Here is a 19,454-nt window from a genome sequence, read left to right as displayed (position 1 = left end):
GCGGTCACCCCCGACTCCTCTGCGCGTGGCGTAGAGCCTCTGCCCAACACATGGGTGTTGAAGGATGAATGATGGGCTCAAGACACAGACAGGTCACTACCCCTCCCTGAGCCTCAGTTTCTCCACCTGTAAGGTTAGGATACCTGCCTCACAGGGCTGTTAAAACGCGTGCTAGATGCTTGACAAATGTGAGCTCCCTGCCATCCCTGTTTCATCTAAGACCCAGCCTCGCACCCTTTCAGCTGCCCTCCCCTCTATCCACCTGTGCCTCAAGCTCTACTGACTCCTTGTCCCCAGAGCCACCCTGCTCAGTGGCTCATCGCTCCGCAAAATGCCAAACCCTGGTCCCCTGCAAAGGAGGTCAGAGAGGGTGGGTGGGTCCCATTCCTGGCAGACTGACCAGTCCCAAAGGGGTAGGTGGGAGGGACGCAGAAACGGGCTCTGTAATTATTCAAGATTCACTCTCCAGCCCTTCCCTCACTCAACGCTAGACAGGACAGTGTTAGGAAAGGAAATCTAGGCGCCACACAGATGGCCCCCCGGCTAAAGATCCTGCCTGACTGCATCCTTGGGTGACTCATGGTGCCAGGCTTAGCCATTAACTGTGCCAGCACTGTCCCGCAAAAACTCCCAACAGTTTCCCTCCTCCAAGCTTGTGCCCACACGATGTCCTTCCCTGTGAAAGTCCTTTTCCTCCTTAGCCCATTTCTGCCCTCTGAAACCTTGTTCACATCCCATATCTTCTGTGTGGAGAGAACATTCCCCCCCAGCCCCACCCTGGCTCTGTGAGGAATGAACGTTCCAACTTCCCTGTGTTTCTACAATATGAGCCTCACAAGTAAAACTGGAGCATGTACCAAACTCTTCTACCTACAGGGTCCCATTCAAGCCCCATGATAACCCGGGAAGTAAATTCATTTCCCACCTCACCCCAATTTACAGATGAGAAAACTGAGGCTCACGTAAAGTGGCGTGCCCACCTGTAAACTGAGTACTGGGTAAACATTGCCTGTGATTGTGTGGTTGCTAGTGTTGCTCAAGGTCACACAGCTCAGAAGGGCAGAACTAGAAGACCACCCTACCCGGCCTTGATCTCAAACCCAAGGCCTGTCCCTGACATCTCACTGCCTGTCTTGGAAAGCAGAGGTGACAATATCCAGTCCACCTCTTTTTTTTTCTTCTTTTTTTGGTCCAATAATATGTTCAGTCCTTCCCTAGTCCGAGGCCCTTAGGAGGCTTTGAGCTGCCCAGGGACTGCCTGAATCACCTCTGACATGAAGGCGGTAAATGCTTACTGAATGAATGAATGAATGAATGAATGAATGAATGAATGAATGAATGAATGAATGTCTGAACTTTTACCACAAGCCCAGTTTCCTCATCCTGCTGTGATTGACTGATGCTAAAATGGCCCATACAAGGTTCCCTTCGACCCAGCAGTCTTCTGTGCCTGGAATGCCACCAAGCAGCCTTCTGCCTTCTCATAGCCTCCTACCTCAGAGTCAGCTGCCTTTTGACACTTCTGCCCCACGGGCCGAATTTTCCATTCCTCAACCCCTCCCTTTCCCGTGAGCTGGTCCAGCAGAAAGCTCCTAAGACCAAGCTGAGCAACACCTGAGACTTGCTTCTCACACATGCTCTGCCGTCCTGGGGGCCACTTCACCTCTCTGTACCTCCATCCCCTCCCCTGAAATGGGGGTGGTTTCCTGCTTAACCTCACCGCACAGGCAGTTATCTGAAAGGAGTGAGGGAGTAACTGGACTGCAAGTGTAAAGAAGACAGCCCCCCTCTGTTCTTAGATTGCAATTTTCCAGAACAGACTGATGTACTGCCATTGTCCTGGCCTCACCCTGCCCAAGACCGAGGCGATGTAGGCTCTCATCCCCCCACCTTGGGTGACCCTGCATGGAGGGGCCAAACTGCTCTGCAGATACTCACTGTGTGGTCTTGTCCCGGTGACTCATCTTCATTTAGCCTCATGCTTCTCATCTGTAAAATGGAGATAATCGGTTTAGCTCCAGGTATCTCAGAGGACTTTTAGGGAGATGAAATGAGGTGGTAGAGAAAGAAGCTTCATTTCTCTGTGTCCTGACCAGCCTTTCTCCCAGCTTTGAGCCTCCTGCATGGGGCCAGAATCACTGTCTCACACCTCCAAAGGCAAGATCACAGTCAGTAACTGTGTGTTCTTGGGAAGTCACCCAATCTCTCTTAGCCTCACTGAGGGTTGAGATTCAGGACCCCCAAAGCTCTTCCAACCATGCATTGCCATGAAAACTGTATCCATAGAGAGAAACATGCAGGGGTCATTTAGTCCATCCCCCTGTCCCCATCACCCGGCCCAGACAGATGCTCAGCTCTCCAGCACCCAAAGGAAGCAGGCTCTGGCTTCTTGGGCCAGTCACTCCAAGGGGCCTTTAATCTGCTCTCATTGGGCCTCAGTTTTCAAACCTGCAATATAGGTACAAGCCCCTGCTCAAGCCCCCAATGGCCCCCAATAACCCCAACCCATCCTTGCCCCATCCCTTCTCACCATCCTCCCGTCCATGGGGACTCAGATGCACTCTGGCTTTGAGCCTCCTGTCCCCTGGGCCTCACTCTCTGCACTGGCGTCCACTTCCCACTTCTGCCGCATTTACAGAGCAGGGCTGAAACTATCCCTTATGAATATGCATGTGGGATAATGAAGGCTTGGGATTGGGAGAACATCTGGGAGAGGTGTTCACAGAGTCAACATCCTCCCTCCACCTGACCTCTCCATACACAGCCCCCCATCAAGGCTGCCCTCCCTCCCAAAGGGTGCATGGGAGTTTGGGGCAAATATAATAAGAATATCCACAGCAAGCATTTTTAAGTGTTTACAACATGCCAGGCATCATGATAAGAGCATCTCCTGTAAGGTGTTTTTAAGGTGGGAACTATTTTCCCCGTTGAACAGATAAGAAAACTGATGCTCCAAGAAGTGAAGTAACTCACACATAAATCACATGTGGAATGTGCGCAGTGGTTACTTGCAGAGCGAGGATGGAACCTGGGTTCGGTCACGCTCCAGAGCTGGTGCTCTGAACCCTATGCCCAGACGGACAGGGCCTAGCTGGGAGCCCGGAGCACACGGTCATGGGGCCACATCTGAACCTCACACTCCAGTACAGGAGCTCACCGTGGTCTTAGGTGACCAAGGCTTTGGGAAAGGACCCGAGTCCCAGAATTCACTTCGTCTGGAGAGTAGGGAGACAGGCAGACAAGTGTGTGCAAACGGTGCATGTTCATATGTGTGTGGACACGTGCCTGATGCATGTGTGAGCATAGGTGCATGCATACTGTGTATGTGCATGAATGTAAGTGTGTGTGACAGGGGTGTCCCTGAGGCTGCCTGGTGTATGCACCGTTGGGCTGCTTTTGTTCTTTTTACAATCAACACTCAGAGAGGCCCACTGTGTGCCAGGCCCACTGTGTGGCGGGTGCTGGGGATGTGTGTGAACAGGCCAACACAGTCTCTGTTCTCTCGGAGCCACAGCTTAGCAGGCTTTATACCCATACGCGGCGATACTCTGCAAGGAATCTGTGGGAGATTTTCTTGGTGGGATGTGCTAGGAGGTGAGGAGGCTGTGGTGGATATGCAAAAGGTGGGACAGGTGGGGTGGGGAGCTGCAGGGGGGCCCCTGACGCCTGGCCAGAAATGAGGGGTGCAGAGTAAGTCAGGACCTGGCATGGGTTCCACTGGGTCACAGGTCTGAGGATTCTAAGAGGACTCTGGATGCTTCCCTCGCAGACGTCGAGGGTCTGCCATGAATGCACATATGGACACTGTGCGTATGTAACTTTATGCACGTGTGCACGAGTGATTATGTGTGATGTGGATCCATGTGAATATGTGTGTAGAATGGACACGCATGGATTGGGGGACATGGGTGAGTCATATGTGGTGTGTGCACATGGGGTTTTTGCATGTAGGGGTCTGTGTGTGCATCGGGGCCTGTTACTGTAGGGGAGAAGGTTGAGAAAAGAGAGTGTCGTTTGGCCCAGGCCTCACATTCATAAGCCTCAAAATGCATCAAAAAATGAGATGGGTAGATGGAGGGATAAATAGATGAACAGACGGATGGGTGGATTTGGATAGATTGATGGATAGAAGGAAAGGAGGGTGGATAGAGGGGTGGATATGTTATAAAGCAAATATTGCAAAGCGTTCATTGTAGGTTCCAGGTGGTGTGGATGCGGGTGTTCACTGTACGATTCTTTAAGCCTTCTTGGGCGCTTGAAATTGTTCATAGTAAAATGTTAAGCAATGTAAACTCAAAGGAGGCTGGATGTCTAGGCCCAAAGAATCATGCACAAGAAGGAAAGAACAGAAAGCTCGCTGTGCAATTCTAAACTTATATCCCATCACCCACCACACAGTATTGTGAACTCATGTTCTTTATAATTCCTGTAATTACCCTTTGAATCCGTCAATTGCATTGCTTTTGTTTGTAAGTGTGTATGTGTGTTCAACATGTTAATTTTTAAAATAAAAACATGTAAAAATACCACAATTGTGACATTTCTTCATTTTTAACTGCTGGGATCCTCAAAAAACAGAACTGCCTTGGGCCTCTTTTGGCCTATAAGAGTTCTTGCTGTGTGAGGCATGCATGGAGTGTGCACGTATGTGCACATGTAAGGACGTGTAGGTGGGTGAGTGAGGCTGACACTCATGTGAGAGCCCACCCCAGGAGCTCTGCCTCCTCCAAGCCCCCATAAGGCCAACACTGTTCCTGGAATGAGAGAATGTCTTAGGACTGAGGAAGGGCAGCCACTACCCCATGGCAGCCTTGGGGACCAAGAACTCTGTTATCTGAGGCTTGGACACGCTCAGGCCAAGCGGCGTCCCTGGGCCAGCAGCAGGAGTGTAGGCGGCTGAAACTGAGGTGTTTCCTGGAGGAAGGTGAGGCGAGGGCAGGGTGCCCAGAGCCCTGCTGCAGCCAAGGCCCCTCCTTTCCTCCCCACATGTGCATTGTCGCCTGTCTAACCATTCCTTCTCCCCTACCCAGTGCCTGTAGGCCCAAGCTGTCAGCACCTCCTCATTGCACAGACGGGGAAACTGAGGTCTAGAGAGAATGGACCTGCTCAAGCCACGCAGCAAGTCAGAGCAGTCAGAACTGAGATCCAGCCCAGGTTCTATTCTCTGTCCTCACTGCCAGCCACCTCTGCATCTCCTCCCTTAAGTCACCGCAGGAAGGGGTCCAGGCCCAGCAGACCCAGTAGGTGAGGCCCAGACTGCCCTCTGGCTTGTGTGGGTTACACACAGGATCCAGGGGGCCATGCAGGCATCAGAAACAGTACATGACTGAGAGGCAGGACCCAATCCCAGCTCTGCCCTGGATTCTGTCAGAGAGACCCCGGACAGCTCCCTGCCCCTCTCAGGGCCTCAGTTTCTCCATCTGTAAAATGTACGAGGTGAACTATAGCTGTGGCTTTTCCATAATGTTATGAAGCCGAACTCCCAAGCAAGTAAAAGAGCTGCTTCCCTGGGCCAAGTAGGAGAGGCAGGTAACCCCTGTCCTTACATCCCCCTCATCTGCCCTCCACCAAGAAGTTCCCCAAAGAGACTCCCACTCAGTCGCAGGCCAGTGGATAAGTACAGTCTTCAGCACAGAACCAGGGCCCACGTCTGGCTGCATGGCCCCAGCCCAGGCTCTCCAAGCCTCAGTCTACTCCCCTGTAAAACGGGGGGTAACGACACCAACCTCATAGGGCTGTGTGAGGTTAAATGAGAGAATTATGTCCAATGCTTGGCACATAATAAATATATTAAAACTTCAAGGAATAGTGGCTGTTATTGGTAGTTAACCCCAGAGAAGAGCCACACATGGGCCCGCTGGCTTCACCATGATTCGTATCTGTTGTTTCGGACCCCAAAGCCAACGCATTTTGGCAGCTACTACCCCAGATTCCTCAGTCTGTCTTTCTCCACAGCTGCTCCAGAACAGCTGGGTGTGCAGAAGCTGCTTCCAGGCCAGGCCAGGCCCTGGGGAGAGGAAGTGCAGGGCTCCCTGTAATCAGACCGAGCCCAGTTTCATCTGGACAACCAAGCCCCCAGCAGGCCATCATTAGCTCCCCACACCTGCCCCGCCCCAGGCCCCGGGCTTGCTGCTGAAGCCCCAGAGAGAAGGCGGCAGGTATTTAGCCAAAGTCTCTCATTCCCAGGGCTGCTGGGTTCAGGGTGACACAAGCAGAAGGGAAGATCTGCTGGAAGCCAGGGGCCCCACCCCACTAGGCAGCATCAGCCCCACAGAGGAGAGATGTTGGCATTGAGAATCCTACAATGTTGGAGCTGAAGAAAGCTCAAAAACCGCCTAATGTATATCCATACAATGGAGTATTATTCAGCCTTGAACAAAAAAGAGATTCTGACACATGCTACAACATGAATGAAACTCGAAGACACTATGCTCAGTGAAATGAGCCAGACACAAAAGGACAAATACTGTATAATTCACTTAGATGAAGTTCCTAGAGTAATAAAATCCATAGAGACAGAAAGTAGAATGGGGGTTTCAGGGCCTGGGGAGAACGGGGAATGGGGAGTTATTAAAAACAAACAAAAACACACAACTAGTGCCCTGGCTGGTGTTTCTCAGTGGTTAGAGCATTGGTCCACTCATCAAAGGGTTGCGGGTTCGATTCCTGGTCCACCGCACATACCTGGGTTGCAGGTTCCATCCCCGGCCCCGGTCAGGGTGCATGTGGGAGGCAACCAATTGATGTCTTTCTCACATCGATGTTTCTCTCTCTTTCTCCCCCCTTTCTCCCTCCCCCTCTCCCTCTCCCTTTCCTCCTACCACTGTACATATAAAACAGTCTAAAAGGATATAAACAAAATTGAATTGTAAATGATTTTCTTTTCTTCATTATTAATGTATTGTCTGAACTTGTGTTTTGGGGTTTTTTTTTTTGTTAACCCTACCTGAGGATATTTTTTCCATTGATTTTTAGAGAGAATGAATTTCTAATATTAACAAAAGTTGGAAGGACAGTCCAAGCAGAAGGAGAGGCAGGGGCCAAGGTACCCATTGGTGCAAATTCCTTATAGGCAGAACCAGGAGGCCTTGGGAAAGGTGGCTGCACTGACCTCTGCTCAACCCCCAGGATCTAGGGGAAGTGGGGGGGGGGGGAGAGGAAATGCCTGGTCTCTGGAAGGAGCTGGGGGCAGGGAGAAAGCCCTGGAATCCAGAAGAGGTGCTTATTAGTACCCTCAGAGGGGCCTCTCTCATCCAAGGTCGAGGTCGGAGAGGTTAGGCCAGGAAGTTAAGGGAGCCAGTGGGACAGCTTGGCTCAGGGCCAGGCCATCAAGGTTGGATGACCTTAATGACGCCAAAGTGCCTTTGCCACCACTGGGCCAGATCCCAGGACCTCTGATTCAGGGGTCAGCACTTCCAGTCCTCCACCCCAGCCCACACTTGGTCCCCTTCCCCCTACCTGCCCAGCCCCCAGAAGCTGGATGATCATCAGAGTCCCAGGACCAATGAGAAGTTAGAGGCCCCAGCAGTGGGTCCCCCAGCTGCCCGCAGGGACGGAGAGATAATGACCTCTTGGCATTTATGGGCATAGGGTCTGGCCCTGCCCGGCTCAAGGGAAGAGGCCTAGATGTCTGCAAACCACTTGTGGAGTATTATATTGCCAATCTGGGTGCCTCTACTCCTTCACTCACCTGCTACCACTCTCCCTCCTTCATTCCTGCCCTCCTACCCACAACAGCTTTCTTTTCAGTCCTTGGTAAATCAAGATCGTTCTTGTCTCAGGGCCTTTGCACTGGCTGTCCTCTCTGCTTGCTGTGCTTATCCTCCAGGGAATGACCGCTTCTTTTCATTACGCATGTCTCAGCTCAAACACCACCTCCTGATCCAGGAAACACTAAGTGTCCTCCTCAGCTGGACGCAGAGCCAGCCCTTCTTGACCCCATGACCTTGCTTAATTTTTAGACTCTCTGGGTCAGAATCCCACCCCTATTATCTACTAGCTTGGGCAAGTCACTGAACCTCTCCGTGCCTCTATTTCCTTGCCTATAAAATGGGGATTATAGCAACACCTATGTCATTATCTTGCTGGAAGGTGTGAATGGAATGACACAGGACCTGGCACAGAGGAGAGCTCCATCCACGGTAGCCATTGTGACCATCCCTGTCCGCCCCCTCCAGCTACCCTTGAGAGAAGGGACTGTGTCTGCTTGCTCATAGCTGCAACCTCAAGACGTAGAGGAGGTGGACTGTAGGCAGACAGGAGGCGTCCCCAGGCTGGGAGGGGAAGAGGGATGGAGCTGGTGGTGAGGGCCCTGTGGATGGCAGCCACAGCCCAGAGGGGGACCTGCCAGAACAACCCCAAACGACAGTGTGACCCCCAACTCGGCAGAACGATATTGTGTCCTCCAGTATAACCCAGAAGTGGAGAGACATAGCCCTGCAAAGGGAACAATAGTATTGCCAAGGTGACCCCTATGGACACACGACTGGGAAACAAACACATGGGCCCACCCACCTTAGCTCTACATAAATTCATCTCTCACCCCAATTCACGTACAACCCCGACTGAAGAAAAAGAAAGTTCTACTTGCCGTGGCCTGGCGAGCATACATAGTTTTTGCTCATTGCGTGACTTCTCTGAGCCTCAGTTCGGTCCTCTCAGTTTCACATTTCCCAGGATGCTGGTGCAGGTTTGTCCTAATAAAAAGCTCCTAAGGATTTGATATGCCATCTCGTTTAATCCTCCCAACACCCCTGCGAGATAAGGGCTACTATAACCTCTGCTTTACAGATAAGGAAACTGAGGCACAAAAAATGTGAACCTGGTCTGAGCTTCAGTAGCTGACTGGAGCCCATCTCATCTAATCCCAGTCCCACTCTTTTCTCCACACAAACAAAGCAGGTAAGCAGAGAGCACAGAAATGTTTCCTAAAACCACAAAGACCTGTGTTGATGACCGGGCAGCAGGAAGGTGGGAGCCCTGGACAGAGCAGGGATGAGGCAGGATGTGACTCAGCACAGCCTAACCCAGGAGGGCCTTCACTGAGGGCTGTAGATCCTGAAGGGACAGAGAAGCCACGCTCTCAGGCTGGTTCAGCCACCCAGGGACTGCAGAAGGCTTGGGTCAAGTGCCAGCTCTGGCTCTGGCTCTCAGGGTGACCTGAACAAGTCCCTCTCCTCCCTGTGCCTGGGTTTTCCTGTCTGGCCCAAGTATAGATAAACCAAGGCTGGAGGCTCAGGGAGCTGACCACTCTCCCATGTGGGAGCTGTAGTGCCCTCTGGTGGACAAATTGGTGCATCCCTCCATCAGCTCAGAGTTGACCCACGGAACTGCCCCTCCTCCTCACTTCCTAGAGATTTTACTATTTCCCATTCTTCTTAGCCCATCTACACCTATTGTATCTGGACACCGACACATGGCATGCTTCTCCACATATCTCCCCAACTCTGTGCTCAGAACTCGATTTGTTGTCCGGTTGACTTTCTAGACTAAAAAAAGTGATGGACAAAATGTCAATAGTGCAGCCTAAACTCAAATACTGAAGCTGAAAGAAGTTTTAGTTTAATGAATACATTTGTAGAAGAGTAAAAAATCGTGCAACAGTACATTGTGGATCAGATTTAATGACAATAAATGTATTGGGAAAAGAGTTAGTAGACTGGAGTGCAACTCCATGTCAAATTTTTGTTCAATTACACCATAGGTTGACTACAGATACAAGAATTTGGCAAAAATTAACAAAAGGGTTCTGTGAGAACCAATTGATTAGATGGGATTTACAAGCAAGAATGTGTACATTGTGTTGTTATTTATAAATTGTGTGCTACACATTCTTTGGGTCAGTAAAGTTTATAATAAACATACGCACATCTATAATGTATACATTTGGATTTCTGAAGAACCAGCTGTCAAACATCTGCCAGCACAGCACGGGACAAATCCAAGTTTAATTGAGTCCTTTTCAAAGCAAATTTTTCTTGGAAAAGTCCTCTCCACTAGGCAAAGTCGTTTCAGGACAAAATGACAGATGACCTCATGTTTCCATTGGGGACGCTCCCAGGACACAGCTCTGTGCTTTGGGATATGCCGCTTTCAATGATGACAATAAAACCAACACACTCAGGGGCTTTGCGGCACTTTCCTTTGACGTTTTTCAATGTAAGTGCCTTAAATGAGGCCAGTGGACTTCAAGTAGCAGCAATTTCTCAGGCCAATTGAAGCAGAAGCGGGACTTCCCTGAAGGATGATGGTTTGGAAGAGCCATTGTGGCCATCTCTGGGAGCGCGCACAGCTCCCTTCTCCCTCCCCACATACCCTTTCATCGCTTCTTCATCTTTCTCTTCCCCTTCCCAGGACACAACTCCCTGCTTCTGCCTTTCTGCAAGCAGCAGTGAAAGTCAAGGCAGCTGCTTCACCGGCCAGTTTACCCGGCTTTAGCTCGGGGACCAGCCAGAGCCACAACTCCCAGACAACGATCTGATTGGTCCGCTTGGATCAGGTAGGCATTCCTGGACCAATCAGCACGGCCAGGGGTTGGAGGGGCGTGGTCGCAGGCAGCGCCTCAAGGACCACACTTAGCGCGGAGGAGTAACTCTGGGAGCACGGTGGGCAAGAACTGCGCAGGCGCGCCCCAGGGCTGTGCTATTCAGGGAGGTCACACCTGCTGCCGGTTGGATGCCCAGGACTCATTGACAGGACGGGTTTCTTTCATTCCCATCAGTGAGAAAGTCTTCTAGGTAACCCAAAACCATGTCCGTTATCCCGCCACGTCCACCATTGCCAGTGAAGATGCCTTAATTACATATTTGACAATTTTCTTTGTAAAAGATAAAGATATGTCTCTCCCTCAGACACCTTTTAAATATTGAGATAGTAATAAAAGACAATCATCTCTGTTCCTGCATTCTGGTGACCATCCAGGGCTCCCAGAGCTGTCATGGGTCCCAGTCGAGGTGATGCTGCAGCACAATCATCTTTTTCCTTCATTCCGAGAGGCCCTGAACTCTCGGGGAAAGGCCCGGGAACCATGGGGTCCACAGTGCCCCGTACAGGGCCACAGCAACAACAGACAGGGCAGCTCTCCGGAGCAGATGACCTGGGTTCAGATTCCAGCTCCCTCGTTGGCTGTGTGATCTTAGGCAAGTGATTTAACTTTTCTGTGTCTCAGTTTCCTTATCTGTAAAATGGGGATAAATAACAGTACCAACTTCATGGCCCTCCATACTTCAGGTTTAGCATCCCAGGAGTCAACCAACTGAGGATCGAAACAGTATTTTCAATCCATAATTGGGAATTTTATATTTATGCTATTTTATATAAGGGGCTTGAGCATTAATGGATTTTGGTATCAGATTGGGTCCTGGAACCAATCCCCCACAGATTCTGAGAGGTAACTATAGATAAGTGTGTATTTATAAAGTTAGAACAGTGCTTGGCACATGGTAAATGTTCAACAAGTGTTCGGTATTATTACTATTATCATTATTGGCATTTACGCTCAGTTGCAGGCTGGCATGCAGAGTGGGCGAAGAGGCTGGCATTGCCCTCTCCTCTCCATTACCCATTCCCAAGCCGGCAGACTGGCTGCTGTGTGTACTGGAGAGGAATTGTATGGAGTAGGAGGGTGGCCGAGAGCTGGCTGCCAGATCAGGGATGAGCGTAAGGGCATCGTAATTCTCCTGATGGGGGCAGCTGGACCTTCCCAGCTGGAAGGGGCTCTGGCTCAGCACTCCTACTCTGAGCTCTGCAAAGCACCCAGAGGCCCTGGAATCTGGGGACCCAGGGTGGGACCACTGTGCCTTTGTGGGCAGTGGTACCTGCTCCCAGGAATGGAAGGGCAACTGGAGAGGGGCTCTGCCTTTCCCCTTGCCAGAGCTGCTTGGATGCCCATTCCCCACCACCACCACTACCACCTTGCCCCTCTCCCAGGCTGCAAAAGAACAGGCGAGGGGGAGGCAGCCAGGCCTGTGCAGGCCCAGAGGTCCATTCAAGCACCAGGACCACACCCAGTAGGTTCCAGGCACGGCTTCCACTATCACAGCTCCTTTTTATTTGTTTCATCTCCTGGACTTTCATCTAAGAATTGGTTTGAATTCTCTGGTGTAAAAATAGTTCTCAAACCACAGCACCCCCTCACCATACTTAGATGGGGAGACCACTCTAGGGGGCATTTGGTTGTCCCGGGTCACAGAGCAAGGCAAAGAGGGGGACTTGCCTGGGACCCTGTCTCCTGCTGCCCAGATGCATTTCCTTTTTCCTAAAGCTGCCTTTCAGATCTCCCCCTAGGCAGGGCCTGGGTGGGGGCTTCATGAAGGCCGAGGCAGGGGCCTGACTCGGGTTCAACCAACAAACTCGGTCAGACAAACTGGGGGCCTATGCTGTGCCCCAGGAAGGGGACAGGGGCTGAATAAGGCACAGCACCTGCCCACAGCAAGCTCCCATCTGGGCCTGAATATGGGCAGAATGGGTCCCTCCAAATCGAACTCTAGACACCTCCTCCCTCACTTTAAGCTTATTTTCCCTGCCCATGAGCCCTCAATCTTACTCTCTGCCTTTTTCCTGAAGTTGCTACATCTCCCCCCATACACTCCTCCCTCCTATCCTAATTCTTCTGGGCTCTTCTCCTCTCCCTCTCACATTAGCTCTCTTATCTCACCCTGTTTCAAGGCCTAAGTCCTGGGGAAAGGCCAAGTGAGGAAGAAGATAGGACAGGGCAAGTGGCTTAGCAGGACGAGTTGCAATGCTCCTCCTCCCCAGGAGGGGGCGCACTACCACCTGCCATGACCCATCCCTCCCTGGAGCTCAGCCCTGTAGGTGTAACCCAGTTCCACAGCCAAGGATTAACATCTAATCTTTGCTGTCACGTGGCAGAAGGCAGTATAAGTGATCCCCAGCTTCCAAACACGAAGGCCAGGTTCAGAGATGGGCAATGGTGGCTAGAGGCCTGGGGTCACACAGCAGCCAGCCTGAGCCTGGCTTCAAGTGCCTTTGAGTCAAAACTAACCTCCTCCTCCCGGTCCTGGGAGATCTGTTGTCCTGTGAGAGTGAGGAGCTACAGGCTGGGCTGCCTCTGAAACGACTAGGCCCAGGGACATCTTTTCTTGGGCCATTTATTCTTGAGTTCCCTCCAAAATTGGCCTTTCTCTTCCCAGGACCCCCATGTCCTGCTCCCAGCATCCTTTGCCTCAGCTAAGCCCTTGGTTTGGGATGGGGTCCCAAATAGTCCTGGCTGCCCTAGCCATACACCAGCCCTCAGATGGGTACCTCAGTTCTGCCAGGGACTCGGGGAGCACTCCCTCCTCTCGGGAACTAAAGACAGCCCTGGGCCTCATATATGCCAGGCTCCACCCTAGGACTTGGTATGTTAGCTCACTGGAACTTCAGATGAGGCCACTGAGGCCCAGAGGGTAAGTGATCTATCTACCCGCACCTGGTAAGTGGTGAGGGACCACTTAACTTAAACTCAGGAAACCTGATTTCAAGGAGAGACTTTTTTTTAAAGCATACACATTTTATTTGATGTTAATATTTTTACATGGCATGGGGGCGGGGGGGCTTCATAGGAAAGAAGATAGAATCCCAAAGAAACAGGTAGGCTTGGGGGTTTATATAGCAACTTTTTTCTGTTGTTAATCCTCACCTGAGGATATTTTTTCCATTGATTTTTAGAGAGAGCGGAAGGGAGGAAGGGGCGGGGAGAGCGAGAGAAACATCAATGTGAGAGAGACACATTGATCGGTTGCATCCCCCAACCAGGGCCGGGGGATAAATCTGCAACCCAGATATGTGCCCTTAACCGGAATCGAACCCTCAACCCTGGGTGCTCAAGTCAACTCTACCACTGAGCCACACCAGCCAGGGAAGAGAGAGAATTTTAACCACTGGTAGAGACCTAACAGGTCTCTAACTGTTAGACTAACAGGCAGTCCAGAATAATGACCATGTTTCCCCATCTCACTTGCAGCTAGATGTGGCCATGTGCCTAATTTCTGGCCAAGGGAGAGGAGGCTGGTGCAGCTGCCAGCTCACGCCTTTAACTGGGACAGGTGTGCCCCTCCCCGCTCCCCTTCCTGCTGGCCGCGGGCATGGATGAGCAGACTGGGACGGCTGCCACAGCCTCCTAACCAGTCTCTAGTCCAGCCTCCACACACCAGCCAGAGAGCTCTTCCCACAGTACGAGTCAGATCATGATGCTCCGCTGCCCCAAGCCCTCAGTGACATGGCCTTCAGAAGGTGGGCAAGGTCTCTTCCTGTCTGATCTTAAACTATCTTCCCAGTCTCATCACTTGCCACATTTATCCTCTGCCCTAATTCCATACCAATCATCAGGAAAATCTCATTCTTCCTTAACAATCCTTTCTTCCTCTGCCTCCCCAATTCCTCTTCCCACGCCTGGCAGACTCCTATGCACCCTTCAAGACCCAGCCTATAGGAATACCTTCTGTGTGAAGTCTTTCCAGATCCCCCTGGCAGACTGAGCAGCTCCCTCTGGGATACAGCCCTCTGGGATAGTGAGAGCCTCTCTGTATTGTCATGGTCTGTAGACGCATCCACCTCTCCCATCTCTGTAAGGGTGGGAACCAAGTCTGTGTCATCTGTTGGTTGTCAGTACCTTGCCAGGCACCAAGCCAGTGGCAGTCAAGTTCAATGAGTGATAGAAAGAGAATGTGTGTGTGTATGTGTGTGCGTATGTGCGCGTGTGCATGTTTCCTGACTTGGCTGGAGATCCAGGCCAAGGAGACAGGGAGGACATCTAGAAATAGCCTAGACTGGGCCCTAGACCAGGCCTGCTGCCCAGATAAACTGACCCTGAGAGAGGGGTTAGGGGCCCAGGGTGGCCGGGCAGAGACTAAGAGGTGTGGCTCAAGCAGGCTGTGACCCTGCTGCCCTCTGGGATCTGCTGGCCAAGGCAAGATGGGCCCTGCCTGACTGTTGCGGGCAGGCCTGGCACTCAAAACCTCAGTGACCTCAGTAACCAGTGAGTATTTCAGGCTGGGGCTGAGTGTCACCTGCTCCCTTGGCCCCACAGCTTATAGGGCAAAGGGGAGACTGCCAGTCTACCCACTGAGGAGGAGGCAGGGTTGGGCAGGAACACTGGAAAAGTTTATTCTCTCTCCATTCTGGCCCCACCTCACCCTCTTCCCCACTTGGAAGTTCTTTCCCTGAACCTTGAAGGATCAAAGAGACCATCTGGCCCAACCCCCTCCCATGGAGATGGGAATACTGAAAGGAAGAGACTGGGTCAAGGTCAAGGTCAAGGAGCAAGGCAGAGCAAAGACTATCACAGGGAAAGGCAATGTGGAACGGTGGTAAGCCACACAAGGTCTAGAGCTGGTCTTCCTGATCTACACCCTGGCTCTCAGCTGCATATTGGGGGTGGGGCCGATAGTGCCTGCCTCGCTGGATTATTGTCAGGATTATCCGAGTTATAAGAGAGTGGATTGCTAGGCCAGCCGGGCACCTGGTCAGTGCTGTATCGAAGTCGGCCGTTGTTTTCTGTACCAGACTTTGCCGCATGAACACCTGCAGTCTCGTTCCTTCCGACAGCCCTGAGAGGTAGACACCACTGGCCCCTGCACACAGAGGAGGAAATGGGCACAGAGAGGTCGACAGGCCAAGTTCACACAGCTGGCATCATGTCCCTCAACTGCGCTGGCAGTCTTCCACTTCCTCCTCCTTGCCACCGATTCATCACACGGAGAGGGGGACCGGAGAGCCAAGTGGAGAGCCAGCCCTTGGGCCCTGATGCCGCCCTGAGCTCCTCACCCCCACACTGGATGACTCCACGGCAAGGAGGACAGCTTTATCCATCTGAGATCACCCCTTTTGACTCTGACCCCATTCCTCTCATCTCTTGGTCTTCCCACCTCCCCTCCCCCTAAAAAGGGAACTCTCTCATCACAGGCTCCAGTCCTGGTGCCCCCAGTCCTTCCTGCAAATGGACCCTCCCCTTTCCTATCTAGTGCCTCTGTTTACTACAGAGCCCAGGGGTGCTTCCCCCCACCGCCTCCCAGCCGACCCCCAAATCCCAGGCCCCTAAAACAGCTCAAGCCAGCTAACAGCCTTGGCTCTGCAACTGCTTCCTGGAACACACCTGGCCCCAGACTCCTGAGGCCAAGATTCACTCTCTGCCAGGCCCCCTGCCGTGGCTTGCCAACTCTCCTCACCTAAGGACACACAGTGGTCACCTGGCCACACAACCAGCCTCAGCAGACCTCCTGGAAATGCCTGGATCTTGAGCAGGCTGGTCCTGCATGAAGCGCATTCTGGGGAGTGACTGTTGAACCACTGAGTCTAGTTATACTTGACTTAACCTAATATAATTTGTATTCTTGCACAGGCAACATTTTCATTTGATAGAGAAGTGGTTTGGGGAATGAGCCAGAGGCAGCCCCAAGTCTGGGATCGGGTTCCCTAAAGAGAGCTGCCATTGAGAGCTGGCTTGGAGGTTCTAGTAGGGGAGCGCAGCGATTCATATACCCTTAACTGAAGAGTGGTCCTCTCCTCTGTCGGGGAAGGTTGTCCTCTTCATACGTGGAGCAGTGAGCGAGGAGGGGGACACCCACCTAGCCAGCCAGATCAGCTGAATCAACAACCCTGGTGATCAGTGGGGTGACAGATGTTGCAGCCAGATCACCCTCACATTCTGAGAGCTACCATTGAGATTCAGGCTACACCTGTGCCCAGAAAGGCAGTTCTTGCTTGGGACTGAGGCAGGATAGTAAGAAGCTAGGAAAATTCCTTGGCAAGTGGAATGGGGAAACTGAGACAGAGAGCCGAACAAACTAGCCAAGCAATTTACAGCCAGATACAGAAGGTCACCAGAGCGGAAAGCCCCTGGTGCCTAGCGAGGGGCAAAATTGGCATCGGACCTTGCCCCCAGGGTGGCCTTTCCTCCTCTGGTAAATCACTGATCATGGGATTGGGACCATTCCATGATCTGTCCTCCCTAGAGATAACATCTAGGCCTCATTTGTGTTTCAGCTCCAGGCCCAGAAAAGGAGCCAAACTAGGTGCTCAAAGCCAGGACCAGCTACAATAACTAATGACCCCTTGCCCTGGTACTGACCAGTTGGTGGAGACCACAGCCCTGAAAGAAACACGTGGAAAAGCTAATGAATATTCTATTGAGATCTCCCCTTAGACCTCCCTTAAACTCCCAGTCTTTAAAAACCCTCAAAATGAAGGACCCAGTGGCTTTCTTCCCCCCTTTTCCTTCCCCCCCCCCAGGCGTTCATCTCCTAAACTCTAAGGGATCCCATGAGACTTGCAACCAGGAGGAGCAATGGGCAGTGGCAGCTGGTACCAGGCTAACCTGAACTCGTCCCCAAGGGCCCCTTTTCTCTGCCTTTCCAGTGAGCTGACGGCAGCTCCACCTTGGCTCACTTCTTGCAGTGTTTCTAGAGAGCAAAGCAGCCCCGCCCAGGTCTCTCTTGTTACTTCTATCCCAAGCCCTTTCTTGTTTCACTGTCCCCAGCTTTTTTTTTTTTTTTTTTTAATATGTCTTTATTGATTTCAGAGAAAGAGGAAGGGAGAGGGAGAGATAGAAACACCAATGATGAAAGAGTCATTGATCACCTCCCTCCTGCATGCCCCCTGCTGGGGATCGAGCCCGCAACCCAGGCTTGTGCCCTGACTGGGAATCCAACTGCGATCTCCTGGATCCTAGGTTGATACTCAACCGATGAGCCACGCTGGCTGGGCTCACTGTCCCCAGCTTTAATAAACATACTCTTAAAATCACCTGCACTTGCGTTGTGAAATGTTTCCTGCGCGAAGTCAAGGACCCACACACTGCAGGCTGGCCCGAGGCAGACCCATTCTGAGCCCGGCCTCCTTTCAGGTAACAGGACTACTTGGGGCCCACTACACAACGGAAATGGCCCAGTCTCGTGGCCCACGTGGATGGAGTGAAAAAGAGGACATGAGACAGGATACTTTGGCAGGAAGAAAGTTGAGAAGAGTAGCAGAATTCTCAAACAGAGAGAACACTGAAGAGGACAAGTGGCTTTCTTTGCTCTAGAGAGCCTGTTTGTCCACTCCACAAATCCGTGCCAGGCCCTGTACTAGGCCCCATAGACACAGCACAGAGCCACATGGACCCAGTCCTGGTGTAATAGGAAAGACAGACTCCGAAACCAAAGGATCCCATGAAAGCAGGATCAGTGCTAGATAAGGAAGGTGGGGCTCCCCCAGGAAGGGACAGTTAAGCTGAAAGTTGAAAAGTAACTAGGAGTTAGCCAAAGGAGCAGGGGCCAGGGAGGAAGAGTATTCTAGGCAAACGGCAAGTGGGAAACACGGTGCCCCTTCAAGGTGCTAAAAGGGTGGAGTGATTGCAGTGTGGAGAGTTTAAAGAAGTGGGCAGGGGCAGAGCCACAGGGCCATGGGACAAGGGATGGCAGTCTTGTGCTGAGGGCCATAGACAGCCAGAGAGGGAGACTGAGGAGAAACAATTCATCTTTGTATAGCACTCTCAGGTTAATCCTACCTGATCTTCCCAGAGTCCTTGGGAGGCTGGCTGGGTTTTTTGCAAATAAAGAAATTGAGACCCAAAGAGACTGTGACTTGCCCAAAGACACAGTGTATGTAAGTAAGAAAGGCAGGATTAAAATCCAAGCGAGTCTCACTCCAGAGGCCTGAAGCTAGAGAGGTGGATAGATTCCCTCATTCATTCATTCATTCATTCACTCATTCATTCATTCTATTTATTCATGCAACATTCATTCATGCCTACTATCTGCCAGGTACTCTTTTTGGAGCAGGATTTCAGTAATAAAGTAAACCAATGAAACAGATAAGACAAGGCTGAAGAGCTGGGGCTTTATTCTGTCAGCGACAGGTGGGATAGGCAGTTTCCAGAAGGCAGAGGTGACTGCCCCCCACTCCGAGCTGCATCCCCTCTTCCTGGGTAGGGAGTGCCACTGGCTTCCTTTCCGGGAGTGTTCTGCCACAGGCCACAGCTTCTGAGAAGCAAACCACTATCTTTTTTGCCATCTTCTGTGCTCTCAGACCCACAGTATCTAGAACTCCTGCGGAACAAGGAAGTGATTTCCTAGCGACAGAAAGAACACTCCATTCACCCACTGTGGCTGCAGTCCCCCTGCATTGTCAGCTCGGGGAGGTGTGGACAGAAAAGGGGTTTTCTAGAGAGTAACCTCACAGGGTGATCTGATCATAAATTCCAAACTGGGCAGGTCATGTGGGTAGTCAGTCAGGTCCCAAGCCTCATTGTTTTAGTAAAAGGTTTATCTTTGCCTCAAGCAAGCCCTGCCCATTGCAGCTCTGCATCTAGGTTAATGCCTCCTTGAAATGCCCCCTTTGGGACCCTCATGCTACTGGGGGACCACCCTCTGACACCCCTACTCCTAAAGCATGACAACCCTCAAGAAAGCACATAATCTTAACTATTTGGTAATCCCATCCCCACCTCGCTTTCTCCCACCTTCATAATCTTC

This window comes from Miniopterus natalensis, chromosome 9 (genome assembly GCF_054644295.1).
Source record: "Miniopterus natalensis isolate mMinNat1 chromosome 9, mMinNat1.hap1, whole genome shotgun sequence".
In the NCBI taxonomy this organism is placed as follows: domain Eukaryota; kingdom Metazoa; phylum Chordata; class Mammalia; order Chiroptera; family Miniopteridae; genus Miniopterus; species Miniopterus natalensis.
This window is presented reverse-complemented; position numbering follows the sequence as displayed.